At 44.4% G+C, this 16,045-nt stretch overlaps 1 protein-coding gene across 2 annotated transcripts in view; it reads right to left on the reverse strand.

Annotated features, from left to right (window-relative positions):
• The window catches only part of Piezo (piezo type mechanosensitive ion channel component), a 220,079-nt gene extending 214,304 nt beyond the window's left edge, over positions 1–5,775 (reverse strand). For both annotated transcript variants that reach the window (XM_037428842.2, XM_037428841.2), the window contains exon 1: positions 5,363–5,775. The gene's annotated coding sequence lies outside the window, so the exon portion shown is untranslated. The remainder of the gene's footprint in view (positions 1–5,362) is intronic.
• Positions 5,776–16,045: the final 10,270 nt, after the last annotated feature.

Below are 16,045 nucleotides of genomic sequence, written 5' to 3' on the forward strand. Positions count from 1 at the left end.
TAATCTACATTGTTTTCATGCTTCGTTTCATTTCCTACTACTATCTTCTCATTCTAATAATTCTTGTATAACTTTTAATGAACTATTTCAGTTGCTCCTTATATTCCATTCTTTACATATCATCCTGGCTATTTCGGACATTAAACAGCACCGACCCCAGGAAGCAAAGCAAAAAGGGAGTTATTAGCTTTCTGATAGTGTCCTACCAAAAGAGTAGTATTCAGTTGGTGAAAAAAAACAAGGCACCAGATATAGCATCATGTGTACAGGTATTGAGCACAAACTTCTTGCTATGTTATACTTCACAGTTTGCAACAAACATGGTTCAGTGAAACATGACAACCACTCCACTCCAAAGATATTCCTATAACACAGGTCATGAATGGCTTGTTAATGTGATGCTTCAAATTATAGAAATTGGCATTCCATTCAGTTTTGGTCCAGGCATGTACCAAATTTTTACCAAAAAGTGCTCATTTATAAGCTGTACAAGTGAGTGAAGTGCAACAAAAAAAATAATGAAGCAAGTTAAATAAGGTCATAGGACACATTGCCGCACACTTTTAACAAAGATTTAGTTTAAACAAGTAAATGCATATAAACAACCACAACTAGCTCGAACTAAGATTTTGCAGCATAATGAACTTAAAGAGGCCCTGAAACACTTTTTTAAGTAACCATGGAATTAATTCACTGGAAAAGCGTATTTGTGAGGAAAAGCCTCACAAATTCAATGCCGGAAAAATTTTAAGAATCCATCCAGTACGAGCGAAGTTACAAAGATTTGTCACAAGCTGCAATCGCATTATCTCTTTTCGCGTCCCGACGAAAGCGCTCGAAAGTAAGCAGGAAGGGATGGGAGGGGAAAACAAAAAAACATCACGTGTGACAGGGGACTTTGAGCACATTTTTTTCTTCGAATACGCGTTTTTTTTTTTTTTTTTTCAGTGTGATTGCGCGCGCACGCGTGGACATGTGACGGCCTCTTGCGGCAATCATAACAACTGAGCGTACCATGTGCAAATCAGCCAATGGCTGGTAGATGGATAATCTATGCGTGATTTTTGAGCGTCTTCCGTCATTTGTCGAGGAAAGAGAAAGCAATTTTTAGCTGACTGATAATTTATTGTGAATTCTAGGCGGCGTGCTGCACTGTAACATTTGGCTGGCGTGTTGTCGGGAGCCTCTACTACCGATCCGCAGCGTTTTCTGAACATGCTCAAAAAGTGTTGCAGGGCCCCTTTAATGCTTATGTATGCTTTTGGTACATAGAAATCCAGCCTTTAATTATGAAGAAAAATAATAATCGAAACAAAATTTTATTGATATCAAATAACAATGAAAAGTATTTTTGTAACCTCTATTTTAATTAAAAGCCAGAGTAGCTTTTGTACAATAATTAAAAATCATGAATAAATATAATTAGAGACGAATAAGCCTGCAGTAAACAATTGCACCAACAAAAAAGAAAAAAGCATAAGCAAGACACAGCCTACCTGATGAAGTGTTGTACCATTACACTAAAGTGAATGATGTTACAAGCAAATATTCCACACCACTCAGATTAAGCTCAAACTAAGGTTCACTTTCGGTGATCTCCCGCTCCTCAGACCTTCCAACGCCAATTTTCAGTGTTTTTGTTAACACAGAATACTCCGACTTAAAAGGTAAAAGCATCAGATGAACATCTGCCTTAGCTCAAGAAAAGCAAGCTCCCTCCATGGGTGCACTAACACCCCCCCTCCTATACGCACACACGTACGGGCACACACACACACACACACACATTCCCTGGCAAGAAGAAGCTGGGCACCGTTTTACACAAACCCTAACGAGCAAAATGATTTTTTGCATACTAGTAAAGCAGAATTTCGCAATCCGAAAGAAAACACCCTTCTCGGGACGCGACACTTGGCGAGCGAGAAACTGCGTGAAAAGAAAATGCGAGTAGAGACGCTAACCTGAGATTCCTGCACCAAACACCTTGACGTCATACATGTTAAAAACGTCTACCGAGTCCTACGTGCCTTCAAATCGATGAAGTTTAGGTGCTAGTATACGAAGTTTCAGAAAATTTCGTGTAGCGAATGATGCGAAAATACGAAAAATACATTTTGAAAGTTTCGACGTCACACACACGCGGAGATTTCAGTGAGAAATATAAAAATTATATTTTAACCTTGATGATCTCAACTAATACCAAACTTATGATAGCGAAACATTAGCCATCAAAGTTTTGAAAGTGAAATTTGTCAATTTAAACCAAGTCACTGCTTCTCTTTAGTGTCCCTTTAAATATTGGTGAAGGTGCCCAGCCTCCCTCAAAACTCGCACTAAATGAAGTCCTGTCTAACTTGATCAAGCACCTCTTGGCTCACCATTTAGAGCAAGTACCTATACAAACATATGAACAATGCTTAAAAATGTATTTCAACTACTTCCAGAGTTAATTTTCATCCTTGAGGAAGTGCTGTATCGCTTTAGAGTGATGCAACAATTCCCCAAGCCCAACTTACCGCCACAATCGGAAAGAAAAAGAAAAGTAGAAACTGAAACAGTAAGCAGCTCCACAAGAGAAAACCTTCTAAACAAACACAAATAACTGCAACTAAGATATATAATTCCAATTCAGAACAAATCAATTTATCAAAATGTCAGAAAAATTCACATAGAAAATTTGATAATTAACTACCAACAATGCACCAAAAGTATGAGAAAAAATTAAAAGAAAGGCTCTTTTATTAATGACATATTATTGCAAGCAGGTTTATAAACATACAGCATGGTATGTAACAGCCCAAAAATGAAAGATCCTGTTTTAGATAAAGAAGCAAACATCCTGCTCTACATAAGCATATGACCTGTATGCAATGACTATGTGCAAGCTTCATGCAGTGACCAGCTAACTAGTAGTCGCATATCGGTTCCCCCTATATGCCATACATGCTTAGTGGCTTTGACATATGTTGACTAATGTGCTTGTAGTACAGTGCCAAGGCTTCACTGGAACACTTTCCGATTTCTCAGTTAACAGGTAATAGGATGTAAAACCACATTCCTAGATTTTATTAAGGACATATTTTGACAACATATTTAGTGCTTATTATTTGAAATCTTATTCAAGAGAAGACAACAATGAGCACGTAACATGCAGTAATGTTCTTTGTATTTACACATATAATATTACTGTACTTATCAGTTCCTTCACCAGAGCAGAGTTAAAAAAAAAACAGCATTTTCACTGTTAAATACGACCATGACTGAACCCTGAACCCCCATTTGACTTTTTTTCTCTATTACTATGTTTTTACATCCTGTAGCCACAACCTGGCAGTAAGTGGTGGTACCACAGCTGGAGGCATTCAATTGATTTTGACTATGTGGGTCTTCAACCTCTCATGAACTGAGGATCTTCTCTACTGCTCTAGATGCAATAACATTCAAAACAAGTTTCAGAACCTTTGGAACCGTAGGTATATAATGCATTTTTGGTCTTTGCTGTAAAAATCAACAACAAAGAAAGCACTAAGTACGAAAGAATGTCCTATGTATACATTGTCACTGTACATACATCCTTTTACATTGAAGGTAAACAGTCTTGCATTTTCTGACAGTGAGTAGAACAATTGGTATAGCAAAGGTAACTACAAATTGCACACCTGAACAAAAGCAGCAACAAACTTCTTGGAGAGTGCTGCCCACTATGTGCTTTCTGCAGATATTGCTATGGTCTTTTCTTTATAGGTTTAAGCGAGAAGCAGTGATGCACAGACATGGCTTTTTTTGGATGAATACACAACTTGACATTTTAGCCTTTGCTCATTTTGAGGTTGACAGAAACAGCTGTTTTAATGTGGCAAAATAAAAAACGAAGCTTATTTAGATGTAAGAGCACATTAAGCCCCGGTGGTCAAAATTAATCTAGAGAGTTTAGCTGCATACAGCATATCTTTTGTAATCGGATTGCGATTTTGGCATGGTCAGTTACTTCTGCTCTATTATGGATTCCATTATATGTTATAGGCTGCAGAGCCAAGAGAAAGTATGTAATGATGTTGCAACAGCCAGAAGTGGTTAAGCATAGGCAACACAGAAATGCAAAAGAGACTGAGGACCCCAAATAGGTTGGCGATATTTACCTAAATGTAGGCAATTCACTGAAATGGCAACCCAATATTAAATGAATTCACTCTATAGATGTACAGTTAACCACAAAATATACAGACCATGGAAATGCATGGTGACATGCTGTATGCGTCCTCTAGTTACCAGCGGTCTGCTGTCGAGAACGTTGTTAGGGCCATCCTCTGGCGACAGCACAGCCAGTGCTGTGCCCTCAATAGAAGACGGCAATTTCACCATGTGCTGCTGTGGTCCATATTTAGTGGCCGACAGTACATATTTAGGTAAATAGATGCCAAACTAATTACATGCATAAAAAATTAACCAGACTGATGCATAACATCGAACCACAAACATTGCACCTTAAGTTCAAATAAACTTACCATAAATATGTGTTATGTAGCAGTTCATTAATGAACCTGCTTGCCCACACAATGGTTAAACTAATCACGTGAACATGTGGGGTATACTACATACGACATGTGTTGTGTAGCTGCACTCCCTTATAGGTATCAATCACATGAAAAGACAAAGGTGTAAGCAAGATGAAACCTGGCCATGTTTGAATTTTTGTGCTATTCAATGATAATTACCTTCTCCATTAACAAGAGTAATAACGCCGGTGATCTGGCTTTTCCAAATCAACTCCGTGGCTACATTACAGATATGAGAAGCTACAATATATTCGATCTTATCTGCTGGGGACGATGACGAGCCACCGGGAAGAACAAGACCACGCGTGCACTCTGGGCTCACCCAGGTTATGCGTACGTTACGAAACCTTTAACCGGTGCTGGAGGAATAACAAAAAGAAATACGCCAGTAACGTACGCCTCAGTTCTGAACTCATGGCTTGCACTTACAATGATAAGGACCCGGCAATACGGTCGTCAGACAGTCACGATACATCGGAAAGCGAAAGCTACTCCGTCACGTTCGTTCTGAACTCGTGCATACACACGCATCATTTCGGATGTGCGCGGCTATCGATCCGGCCAGAGAAAAGCAACAAAAACAAGGCCATGGTGCATTAAGAAGCTCGCCCACACGTCGCGTGCTGACGACAGAACGCACCGTCAGATACCGACGTAGAGCTTTGCCCAGGGTCTCGTTTCTTTTTTTGAAAATAGGACCATTCGACCCCCTGGCTGCACGACCAACGAGCGCAATTTTTCTTCCGGACTCGCCACACTGAGCCACAAAAAAACACTCCATATGCGCAAAAGATGACAGTACTCACAGCCGACCCCATGGGAACACTTTCACAAGCTTTTTCTGCTCGTCTGTCACAGCCGGACTGTCACGGTGAAACCGTGTCGATGATAGCGCGTCCACTCTCGTTTTCCGCACCAATGCTCGAGCTACGCAAGACTACACTCGACCGTAACAAACGCATCGCTCGGGCAGACTCGTATGCCGACAGGCTGGATATGTCACGCCCTCTGCTCCCTGAGCCACACAGCCTGCTCGGTGCCGAGTTTATCTTCAGTCAGGTGTTCGGCGCATTCAGCGAAAACAGAAACAGGAGCGCAAATCCCGCGACAGCGCCATGAGGCTAAAATGTTGGGCGTTGATGAAGCTCGTGATATAATAAATATCTCGTTAGCTTTTATAACTTCAGCCAAAACGTGCTTTTGTCGTTACAATAATGCCAAAACGCTAATCAGCAACCCATAAACGTCCTAAGCACCTGTTAACGTTCCAATTAAAAACCTACATTAACAATTAAACTGGCGCTTTACTAGCGCCAGTACAAACTAAAAAACCTTTAACATGTTAATAAAAACCGTTATACACCTAAATATTGCTATAAAACTAATATAACATTTTATACTATTTATAAAGAAGCAATTGAACCAAAACCGAAACTAGGAGAAATTGCGGGAGCGGCATTGTGTTTGTTGTCTGCTACGAGGCGAAGAATCCGCTGCGGGCCGGTTTGTTCAGAGATACGACAAATCGAATGTGCAAATATATTATCGCTCTAACAGCCTGTACACGTTTGACAGGATAGACTCAACTACAGGTGTCGGTTTTGTAAGAGATCCACTTGCGCAAGTTCTTGTTTTTCTACCGATTGGACGCACTCTGCAGAGGGATCGAGCGTCCTGTAAAAAACACAGCTGAAGCGATAAAGGAAAGGTGCCCACTTTTTTTTTTTCAGACACACCCCTGTCATGATTTTTTCATTTGAAAACATCGGCTGCCAGCTTACTACGGAGAGTAAATACACTTCTAAAACCAACTCCTATTTTCAGAGGCCACTATCCACGAAGGAGGTCCCCTTCTCCACCAAAAAATTCTTGCTGCATCACTGTCGATGGCTCCCTATTCATGCCAGTCCATGAATGTGACGATCATATAGACTTTTGCACACCATTCAATAATATAGCCCGTGAATTATGTAAGTGTAACGCGTGTTGTATAATAGGCTACATGCATGGGATCAATGAACGAGTGCACACACACCTTGCCTACACAAATTGTTTTGACTGAGAAGTTAGACAGGGGGGAGGGGTGCAGGTCCTTGGGTCTCTTCTCTATGCTTAAAATTTAACACGGTGTTATCGACGCTACAACGTTATTGGTGATAGTAGAGTAGGGCGCGAGAGGTGCTTCGGAGCATTTCCTGTGCGCGCTCACATATGAAGAATTGTTTCCTCATCGGCTGTGATTATTGCAGGGTCGATGCTACATTGTGGGCTTTCTGCGTGACGACGGGACACACATGAAACAGTTACACGTATAATTCTAATAAGGTATAGTGGCTTACAAGTATGCGAATACAAAATACTTCACCAATAAGTAAATAAACAACCAATACCTTGGCAATAGGCGGCGTAGGCATGCAGAAATTTTTTTTCGGGGGGGGGGGGGGGGAGGGTGCCTCCTTGATTTCGGGAGGGGGAGAACCCCATTGAAATGACCATTTTTCGCTCTATGCCAAGGCGAAAAAAAAAAAAAAACAACGCCAGGCCTATGCAGAAGGAGCAGCACAGTCACAGCGAAAGCTAGAAAATCGGCTTGTCAGAGCCTTCTAAACACTCGTTGGGTAACTGAGGCAAGCACACTTGCTTGATGCCCACTATGGCATTAATAATAAAAAGTTTTAGGTAGTAGGCTGGCGTTCGCTATGCTATTTTTCGTCATTCTTCTGAGAAGCATGGTGTCCGCTAAACACTTGCAAAGAATTTTGGGTGAATTGTTCATACAGTGGCTGACAACGATGAGGAATTACGCTTGAAGTTGGGATGCGCCACAGTTAATAGGTGAACAAGAACAAACTTTTTAATGGGTTGGATGACGCACTCGTTACGCTATGCACACTGTGCAACGATTGGTTGTTGTTCCGCTGTTTTAAAACGCTTTATGAGTCGTAACGTGATTGCTCTGCCAACATCAAGCCTGCCCAAGGCAAGTTTGACAACAGGTCCCAAGCACCGGTGTGCCTGAGTGGTAGAGTAATGGGCTGGCACCCAGTGGACCTGGGGTCATTGGTACTAGAATTTTTTTCTACTTTCGTGCGATGTGGTTGCGGACACCGGCGGTGGCGGCGGACAACTACGGCGGCGCGTGACCCGAGTTGTGGCCTCATAACAGCTTTCACTGTAAAAAATGGGGGCGGGGCCGTCGGCCCGGTGTGCCGCCCCCTGGCTATGCCACTGCAATAAGCTAATACAGAACACCAATATATAGTTCAGTAGGATGATACAGGCACGTCTACAACGACGAGCTGGAATAGATGATCGGTTGATTTCATGGCTGAAGGTTGTCCCGTCCGCGACGTCCTGTCTGTTGGATGACTACTCGCTTATCGGGGCCCCACCTGCGGCCAATCTTTTCCTAGCTCTCAATCTTCTCTCACTATCTCTCAAAATCCCCCATTATTCCTTCCCTTGTGAACTGCAGCTGAGGTGTAGCACTCTTCGGCAGACTAGTTGCAGGTTCACTTTTTTATTCAATTTTCCTCTTATAAAAATCACTCCCCCACCCCTAGAGCTCGGACATGTTGCAAGGGGGAAAACTGGCACCGGTTGAAATAGGGGAATACACGAGAGTGGAAGCTTGGGCTAGTTGGTGCGTAGTCATATTTGCAGGAGAATACAGTCTGGGTCTGGTCGCAGTGGGAACCAATTGGTCGCAGCTGGGAATCGTTCCATAAGCCATTTGAACTGAGACTAGTCGGGACCAGTTGCATTTCCAGTTGTAAATTTTCACCTGGGCAAGTACAATAAGCAGTTTTAGAGTAAGATTCGTAACGTTAGCGTTGTTTTGGAACCATACGCTATTTTTGTAATTAACGCGCGTAGCGGAGGCGATAGCGTATGGCGCATGAGCAGTCATGACAACGTAAAGGATTAGGTTAGCGTTCTTTGTCATCGCACATACGTCATACGATAACCTCTTGAGTGCGCTCGCATACCCGCACAACGCAAACCCTGCGAGCCCAATCACACCCAATTCTAAAGTGGATGCCACGTCGTTAAATACAGCTGCCGAGAAGACAGGTACAGTTTACGTAGCTGATCAATTTACCGTGTTACATCAATGGTTGAAGCTTGGGCCCATGTAACCAGATCATGAATATGCGAGGGTGGAAGGGAGATGTCCAGATGTGTTGAACCCTTCTCTAAAATTCATATCCTCGTACAGTGACATCGTGCCCCGCCGTGGTGGTCTAGTGGCTAAGGTACTCGGCTGCTGACCCGCATGTCACGGGTTCAAATCCCGGCTGCGGCGGCTGCATTTCCGATGGTGGCGGAAATGTTGTAGGCCCGTGTGCTCAGATTTGGGTGCACGTTAAAGAACCCCAGGTGGTCCAAATTTCCGGAGCCCTCCACTACGGCGTCTCTCATAATCATATAGTGGTTTTGGGACGTGAAACCCACATATCAATCAACAGTGACATCGTACTGCATGTGGTCAACTGATGAAGTAATTCTTACCAGCTGTTACTGTTCCTCTGATCTGGAGACACCAGAAAAAAATCACAGGATCTCATTTGCATTCGACTACGGTGACCCGGAGACTGAAGTTAAGTCGTTTGATCAGGCGATATCCACGCACTTCATATAGGCATCCAACTTATACTAATTAACTGTCGCTGAATTTGCTTCCACTAATGAACATTCGGTCATTAGCTTTCGCCATTAACTTGAGAGGTCACGTGAGTTTTTGTACCCGAATTCGTGTTTTCGAGACCAGTGCTTGATGAGGCACTTCATGTTTTCCCCTTGCATATACGTACCATAAACACTTGTTAATTCGGGCTTCACGGGACCGGGAAAATGTGTCAATTAACCAAATTATAGAAATTATTATGAAACAACAAACGAATGTTTGTTACATCAATAAAATTTAATTTTCTTGGTTAATACAAAAATTCAGCACTTGACACATTAGGACAATGTAAAAGCCCTTTTTCCTCATCCTGTGACTTCTTTCACAAAGCGACCGCGGTAGGTATAGTCGCCATAACTGCTATAGACACCACCGTCCCTTCACCTGAAAGTGTTCATTCATTTCATTGTTATATGTCACCACTGCCATCAGCAACGTGCGCAGGTAGCGAGAGACTTTAACAGCGCAGCTGTGTAAGGCGTCGGTACGCGTGCTCCGCCGTTAAAAAACATCATCATCGTGAACCAGCAGGCGCTCACTTCATTTTCCTTAAGGCGCAGCTGTGTAAGGCATCGGTAACTCGTGCTCCACCGTTAAAAAGTACCATAATCGGGAACCGGCACGCGCTCTCTTCATTTTCCTTAAGGCGCAGCTGTGTATGGCGTCGGTAACTCGTGCTCCGCAGTTAAAAAGTATCATAATCGTGAACCGGCACGCGCTCTCTTCATTTTCCTTAAGGCGCAGCTGTGTAAGGCATCGGTAACTCGTGCTCCACCATTAAAAAGTATCATAATCGTGAACCGGTACGCGCTCTATTCATTTTCCTTAAGGCGCAGCTGTGTATCGTGTCGGTAACTCATGCTCCGCCGTTAAAAAGTATCATAATCGTGAACCGGTACGCGCTCTCTACATTTTCCTTAAGGCGCGGCTGTGTAAGGCATCGGTAACTCGTGTTCTACCGTTAAAAAGTATCATAATCATGAACCGGCACGCGCTCTCTTCATTTCCCTTAAGGTGCAGCTGTGTATGGTCTCGGTAACTTGTGCTCCGCCGTTAAAAAATATCATAATCGTGAACCGGCACGTGCTCTTTTCATTTTCCTTAAGGCGCAGCTGTGTAAGGCGTCGGCAACTCGTGCTCCGCCGTTAAAAAATATCATCATCGTGAACCGGCACGCGCTCTTTTCATTTTCCTTAAGGCGCAGCTGTGTAAGGCATCGGTAACTCGTGCTCCGCCGTTAAAAATATCATCATCGTGAACCAGCACGCGCTCTCTTCGTTTTCCTCAAGGCGCAGCTGTGTATGGTGTCGGCAACTCGTGCTCCGCCGTTAAAAAGTGTCATAATCGTGAACCGGCACGCGCTCTCTTCATTTTACTTAAGGCGCAGCTGTGTATGGTGTCGGTAACGCGTGCTCCGCCGTTAAAAAGTATCATAATCGTGAACCGGCACGCGCTCTCTTCATTTTAAGGCGCAGCTGTGTGAGGCATCGGTAACTCGTGCTCCGCCGTTAAAAAGTATCATCATCGTGAACCGGCACGCACTCTCTTCGTTTTCCTTAAGTAGCAGCTGTGTATGGCGTCGGTAACTCGTGCTCCGCCGTTAAAAAGTATCATAATCGTGAACCGGCACGCGCTCTCTTCGTTTTACTTAAGGCGCAGCTGTGTATGGTGTCGGTAACTCGTGCTCCGCCGTTAAAGAGTATCATAATCGTGAACGGCACGCGCTCTCTTCATTTTTCTTAAGGCGCAGCTGTGTAAGGCACCGGTAACTCGTGCTCCGCCGTTAAAAAGTGTCATAATCGTGAACCGGCACGCGCTCTCTTCATTTTACTTAAGGCGCAGCTGTGTATGGCGTCGGTAACTCGTGCTCCGCCGTTAAAAATTATCATAATCGTGAACCGGCACGCGCTCTCTTCGTTTTACTTAAGGCGCAGCTGTGTATGGTGTTGGTAACTCGTGCTCCGCCGTTAAAGAGTATCATAATCGTGAAGGGCACGCGCTCTATTCATTTTTCTTAAGGCGCAGCTGTGTGAGGCATCGGTAACTCGTGCTCCGCCGTTAAAAAGTATCATCATCGTGAACCGGCACGCACTCTCTTCGTTTTCCTTAAGGAGCAGCTGTGTATAGCGTCGGTAACTCGTGCTCCGCCGTTAAAAAGTATTATAATCGTGAACCGGCACGCGCTCTCTTTGTTTTACTTAAGGCGCAGCTGTGTATGGTGTCGGTAACTCGTGCTCCGCCATTAAAAAGTATCATAATCGTGAACCGGCACGCGCTCTCTTCATTTTCCTTAAGGCACGGCTGTGTAAGGCATCAGTAACTCGTGCTCCGCCGTTAAAAAGTATCATCATCGTGAACCGGCACGCACTCTCCACGTTTTCCTTAAGGAGCAGCTGTGTATGGCGTCGGTAACTCGTGCTCCGCCGTTAAAAAGTATCATAATCGTGAACCGGCACGCGCTCTCTTCGTTTTACTTAAGGCGCAGCTGTGTATGGTGTCGGTAACTCGTGCTCCGCTGTTAAAGAGTATCATAAGCGTGAACGGCACACGCTCTCTTCATTTTCCTTAAGGTGCAGCTGTGTAAGGCATCGGTAACTCGTGCTCCGCCGTTAAAAAGTGTCATAATCGTGAACCGGCACGCGCTCTCTTCATTTTACTTAAGGCGCAGCTGTGTATGGCGTCGGTAACTCGTGCTCCGCCGTTAAAAATTATCATAATCGTGAACCGGCACGCGCTCTCTTCGTTTTACTTAAGGCGCAGCTGTGTATGGTGTTGGTAACTCGTGCTCCGCCGTTAAAGAGTATCATAATCGTGAAGGGCATGCGCTCTCTTCATTTTCCTTAAGGCGCAGCTGTGTAAGGCATCGGTAACTCGTGCTCCGCCGTTAAAAAGTATCATAATCGTGAACCGGCACGCGCTCTCTTCGTTTTACTTAAGGCGAAGCTGTGTATGGTGTCGGTAACTCGTGCTCCGCCGTTAAAGAGTATCATAATCGTGAACGGCACGCGCTCTCTTCATTTTCCTTAAGGCGCAGCTGTGTAAGGCATTGGTAATTCGTGCTCCGCCGTTAAAAAGTATCATAATCGTGAACCGGCACGCGCTCTCTTCGTTTTACTTAAGGCGCAGCTGTGTATGGTGTCGGTAACTCGTGCTCCGCCGTTAAAAAGTATCATAATCGTGAACCGGCACGCGCTCTCTTCATTTTCCTTAAGGCGCAGCTGTGTAAGGCATCAGTAACTCGTGCTCCACCGTTAAAAAGTATCATCATCGTGAACCGGCACGCACTCTCTTCGTTTTCCTTAAGGAGAAGCTGTGTATGCCGTCGGTAACTCGTGCTCCGCCGTTAAAAAGTATCATAATCGTGAACCGGCACGCGCTCTCTTCGTTTTACTTAAGGCGCAGCTGTGTATGGTGTTGGTAACTCGTGCTTCGCCGTTAAAGAGTATCATAATCGAGAAGGGCATGCGCTCTCTTCATTTTCCTTAAGGCGCAGCTGTGTAAGGCATCGGTAACTCATGCTCCGCCGTTAAAAAGTATCATAATCGTGAACCGGCACGCGCTCTCTTCGTTTTACTTAAGGCGCAGCTGTGTATGGTGTCGGTAACTCGTGCTCCGCCGTTAAAGAGTATCATAATCGTGAACGGCACGCGCTCTCTTCATTTTCCTTAAGGCGCAGCTGTGTAAGGCATCGGTAACTCGTGCTCCGCCGTTAAAAAGTATCGTAGTCGTGAAGCGGCACGCGCTCTCTTTGTTTTACTTAAGGCGCAGCTGTGTATGGTGTCGGTAACTCGTGCTCCGCTGTTAAAAAGTATCATAATTGTGAACCGGCACGCGCTCTCTTCATTTTCCTTAAGGCGCAGCTGTGTAAGGCATCAGTAACTCGTGCTCCGCCGTTAAAAAGTATCATCATCGTGAACCGGCACGCACTCTCTTCGTTTTTCTTAAGGAGCAGCTGCTTATGGCGTCGGTAACTCGTGCTCCGCCGTTAAAAAGTATCATAATTTTGAACCGGCACGCGCTCTCTTCGTTTTACTTAAGGCGCAGCTGTGTATGGTGTCGGTAACTCGTGCTCCGCCGTTAAAGAGTATCATAATCGTGAACGGCACGTGCTCTCTTCATTTTCCTTAAGGCGCAGCTGTGTAAGGCATCGGTAACTCGTGCTCCGCCGTTAAAAAGTATCATAATCGTGAACCGGCACGCGCTCTCTTCATTTTACTTAAGGCGCAGCTGTGTATGGTGTCGGTAACTCGTGCTCCGCCGTTAAAGAGTATCATAATCGTGAACCGGCACGCGCTCTCTTCATTTTACTTAAGGCGCAGCTGTGTATGGTGTCGGTAACTCGTGCTCCGCCGTTAAAAAGTATCATAATCGTGAACCGGCACGCGCTCTCTTCATTTTACTTAAGGCGCAGCTGTGTATGGTGTCGGTAACTCGTGCTCCGCCGTTAAAGAGTATCATAATCGTGAACGGCACGCGCTCTCTTCATTTTCGTTAAAGCGCAGCTGTGTAAGGCATCGGTAACTCGTGCTCCGTCATTAAAAAGTATCATAATCGTGAACCGGCACGCGCTCTCTTCGTTTTACTTAAGGCGCAGCTGTGTATGGTGTCAGTAACTCGTGCTCCGCCGTTAAAGAGTATCATAATCGTGAACGGCACGCGCTCTCTTCATTTTCGTTAAGGCGCAGCTGTGTAAGGCATCGGTAACTCGTGCTCCGCCGTTAAAAAGTATCATAATCGTGAACCGGCACGCGCTCTCTTCGTTTTACTTAAGGCGCAGCTGTGTATGGTGTCAGTAACTCGTGCTCCGCCGTTAAAGAGTATCATAATCGTGAACGGCACGCGCTCTCTTCATTTTCGTTAAGGCGCAGCTGTGTAAGGCATCGGTAACTCGTGCTCCGCCGTTAAAAAGTATCATAATCGTGAACCGGCACGCGCTCTCTTCATTTTACTTAAGGCGCAGCTGTGTATGGTGTCGGTAACTCGTACTCCGCCGTTAAAGAGTATCATAATCGTGAACGGCACGCGCTCTCTTCATTTTCGTTAAGGCGCAGCTGTGTATGGTGTCGGTAACTCGTGCTCCGCCGTTAAAAAGTATCATAATCGTGAACCGGCACGCGCTCTCTTCGTTTTACTTAAGGCGCAGCTGTGTATGGTGTCAGTAACTCGTGCTCCGCCGTTAAAGAGTATCATAATCGTGAACGGCACGCGCTCTCTTCATTTTCGTTAAGGCGCAGCTGTGTAAGGCATCGGTAACTCGTGCTCCGCCGTTAAAAAGTATCATAATCGTGAACCGGCACGCGCTCTCTTCGTTTTCCTTAAGGCGCAGCTGTGTAAGGCATCGGTAACTCGTGCTCCACCGTTAAAAAGTATCATAATCGTGAACCGGCACGCGCTCTCTTCGTTTTACTTAAGGCGCAGCTGTGTAAGGCGTCAGTAACTCGTGCTCCAACGTTAAAAAGTATCATCATCGTAAACCGGCCCGTGCTCTCTTCATTCTCTTTGCAGTGATCGGTGAACTCAGATGGGCATGCGCCACTACCGTGTACCACAGGTGCAAGGGTTAAACAAAAACAAACGTCAAAAACAAACAAAAGAAAGGGGAAGGAAATAATATACAGAGATAAAGAGAATAAAGGCATAATAAAATAAAAAGACAAAAACATTGTCAGAGAGTGGAAGAAAGATAGAAACATAGAGATAAAGAAACAAAGCAATATAAAGAGGAAGAAAGCCACGTCTTAGAACAGCAGGTGCGAGCGTCAGAAGAAAACTCTGCTCGGCGAAGGGGAGCATGCGAAACACGCGAAAGAAAGATAGAGAGAGAGACAGAAAGGAAGCGATGGAAAGTGACAAACTGAGTGAAACAAAGGGAATAAAGACATAAATAGATAGAAAGAGTGTGAAAGACATGGAAAGATTAAGAGAGAAAAAAACAGACAAAAAAGAAAGATAGAAAAACAGACCAAGAAAGAAAGGAGCAGGGAGAGTGAGAAAGGAATAAAAAGAAATATACAAAAAACAGTCACGTAAAAGCTATGGAAAGGCAGACGAAAGCAGAATGATAAATGAACAGACAAACAATGAGGGACAAAGAAAGGAGCAGAGAGAGATATTTGAAGAGATGGAGAGAAAGATATAGAAAAAGAGACAGGCACGAAAAAAGCGATAGAAAAAGCAGAGAGCAATACAGAAAGATGTAGAAAGAAGCAGACGCGACAAATAGATATAAAAACAGATAATTTAAAGAAAAAGAAAGGGATAGAAAGAGAACTAAAATAGGAAGTGCGATAAAGAGAAAGAAGTGAATATAAGGAGAAAGAAAGAATAAAAATAATTACAATAAAAAGATACAAAAAAAAGAAAGATGAAAACTAACAAGTAAAGCGAAAAGGTGATGGAAACCAAGCTGGGCTCTTCCATCTTACTAGGCACCACTGGTACGAAGTGGCCATAATTTTTCCGGGAAAAATGGCTGGCAACTGAACCTCAGTCCGTCGCGAAGTAGAAAGCGAGTTTTGTGTCAGCATATGGACCATTGCTAGAGCTCTTTATCTACGGAAGCATCCGCCATTTCTGAGTTTTGTGACATTGCAGGCACATCGCTTCGAGTCATAACGAAGCTATAGTGAGTGACTATTCCGTTGTGGACGAAGCTGTGGTCGGTGCGATCATGGCGTCCCACAATTCCGCAGCCACTCGCGTGGCCCACGTTCACAGTTGAAACAAAACTACTGAGCAGCGTCGGCTGAAGAATAAATCTGCCCCCCTAATACAGTGCCTATACTACTAAGGCGCAATCATC

Source organism: Rhipicephalus microplus, chromosome X, assembly GCF_043290135.1.
Source record: "Rhipicephalus microplus isolate Deutch F79 chromosome X, USDA_Rmic, whole genome shotgun sequence".
NCBI classification, from domain to species: domain Eukaryota; kingdom Metazoa; phylum Arthropoda; class Arachnida; order Ixodida; family Ixodidae; genus Rhipicephalus; species Rhipicephalus microplus.